The sequence below is a fragment of the Rutidosis leptorrhynchoides genome, chromosome 7, assembly GCF_046630445.1.
Source record: "Rutidosis leptorrhynchoides isolate AG116_Rl617_1_P2 chromosome 7, CSIRO_AGI_Rlap_v1, whole genome shotgun sequence".
Taxonomy (NCBI): domain Eukaryota; kingdom Viridiplantae; phylum Streptophyta; class Magnoliopsida; order Asterales; family Asteraceae; genus Rutidosis; species Rutidosis leptorrhynchoides.
Genome location: NC_092339.1, coordinates 155,620,776 through 155,623,148, shown reverse-complemented (window position 1 = coordinate 155,623,148; position 2,373 = coordinate 155,620,776). Strand labels below are relative to the sequence as shown.

Sequence of the window (2,373 nt, the reverse complement as noted above, 5' to 3'; positions counted from 1 at the left end):
GTCTAGTTTAGCGTATAGTGAATATGGCATTAAGTTTATACTAGCACCTAATTCTGCCAATGCTTCTATTGAACTAAGACTACCCAGAAAACATGGAATTGTGAAACTTCCTAGATCTGATAATTTTTCTGGTATCTTATTCAACAGTACTGCAGAACAATTAGCATTCATAGTAACAGTCGAGAGTTCTTCCATTTTCTTTCTATTTGTGATTAGATCTTTCAGAAATTTAGCATATCTAGGCATTCCTGAAATCAAATCAATGAAAGGAAGATTGACATTTATTTGTTTAAACATATCCAAGAATTTGGATTGCTCAGCTTCAAGTCTCTCTTTTCTCATTTTACACGGGTAAGGAAGTGGTGGTTGGTATGGTTTAACATAAGATTTAGCCTTAACTGTGTTATCTTCATTAACCTTTTCAACTATCGGTTCTTTTTCCTTATCTTGATTAGGTTGTGGTTCTTGTGGAGTAGGAATAGAGTCATCAGAAATTACAGGCATTTCAGGTGGTTTAAGTGTAATACCACTTTTTGTGGTAATGGCTTTAGCTGTTTCATTCCAGGGGTTAGCATTTGTATCACTAGGTAGACTTCCCAGTTTTCTTTCACCTATTAACCTTGCTAGGTTGCTCACTTCTTGTTCTAAATTTTGAATAGAAGCTTGTTGATTTCTAAATGCTTGAGCATTTTGTTCATTCGTTTATTTCTGAGATGTGAAAACTGAGTTTGAGATTCAACTAGCTTCGACATCATGTCTTCTAAATTTGGCTTTTTATCATCGGTTTGTGGTGGTTTATTTTGAAAAATAGGTCTTTGCTGATTGTAAGTATTGTTGGATACTTGTTGGTTGCTAGGACCTTGTTGGTTGTTGTATGGAACATTTCGGTTATAATTCTGATTTTGATTGTAAATTGGTCTTGGCGATTGATAATTATTCTGATAATTATTTCCAGGCCTTTGGTTCATGTATGAAACATTCTCTCTTTGTTCCATTGTTTGTTCAATACTGAGACAATTTTTTGTCAAATGTGGTCCTCCACACTACTCACAACTAATTCGTATTGAGTGAATATCTTTAGTCATCTTTTCCATTCGTCTCTCGACAGCATCTATCTTTGTAGATATGGAATCAAAGTCATGGCTAGAATCGGCTCTAGCTGCTTTAGATGATCTAACGATATCGTTTTCTTGGTGCCACTCATGTGAGTGGGAAGCAGTGTTATCAATAATTTTGTAAGCGTCAGTTGCTGTTTTCTTCATAATGGAACCACTGGCTGCTATATCGATGTCTTTTCTTGTAGTGATGTCACATCCTTGGTAGAATATTTGTACTATTTGACAACTGTCTAAACCATGTTGCGGACATCCTCTCAATAACTTTCCAAATCTTGTCCACGCTTCATATAGAGTTTCATTTGTCTTCTGCGTGAACGTAACAATTTCTCCTTGAAGTCTTACGGCTTTAGATGCCGGAAAGAATTGTTTAAGAAATTTTTCAACTAAAACGTCCCATGTATCAATCGCCCCTTCAGGTAACGATTCTAACCAATCTTTGGCTTCTCCCTTTAAAGTCCAGGGAAATAACATGATATATATCTGTTCATCCTCCACTTCTCGGATTTTAAATAAAGTACAGATCCTATTAAAGGTTCGAAGATATTCATTTGGATCTTCCTTCAGTGCACCACTAAATTGGCATTGATTAGTTACCATGTGTAGGATTTGTCTTTTGATTTCATAATCTGGCGCATTAATGTCTGGTTGAGTAATTGTGTGACCTTGGCCAGTGCGTTTAGCTCTCATTCGGTCTTCCATACTTAGAGGTTCCAGATTCTCCATGATTGAATTTGTTGAATCTGAATCACTAGAGGATTCTGATTTAATGGGTTGTTCCTCGACAATCTCTGTTTGAATGACTGGTGGTTCCGGAGGAAAGATTAATGGTTCAGGATCTCTGAATTGTCCCTGAATATTCTCCGGATTCTCAATTGTGAGGTCGGGTTCAAAAAATGGATTATCGGAAATTTGAATTGGAGTACTTGGTCGACTTAATGACGATTCTAAAGAAAAATCAACGGCGACAATATTGGCTAGATGTCTTGATCGAGTTACAGGTGGTGAACGTACTAAAGGTGGTGAACGTTTTGCTCGGTGCATTCACTGAATATCCTATTAGTTATAAAAGATAAAAATTATATAAGTTATCAAATTAATAGACTTTTCTGATTTTGCCCACGTTTCTAATAGCCAATAGATGCAGCAGGTAGCCAGGACCCTTTAAATTGGAAGCCCACAACTCGCCACTAACAAATCCAACTATTACTACGAACCAGAAAATTTTGGATGTCTATCAATTTAACCACTTAAAATA

At 36.3% G+C, this 2,373-nt stretch overlaps 1 non-coding gene across 1 annotated transcript; it reads left to right on the top strand.

The window, feature by feature from the left end:
• Positions 1 to 1,350: 1,350 nt before the first annotated feature.
• LOC139860946 (small nucleolar RNA R71) lies at positions 1,351 to 1,457 on the top strand. Its single transcript, XR_011763571.1, has one exon. It is a non-coding gene; the product is annotated as a small nucleolar RNA R71 (small nucleolar RNA).
• The last annotated feature ends 916 nt before the right edge of the window (positions 1,458 to 2,373 follow it).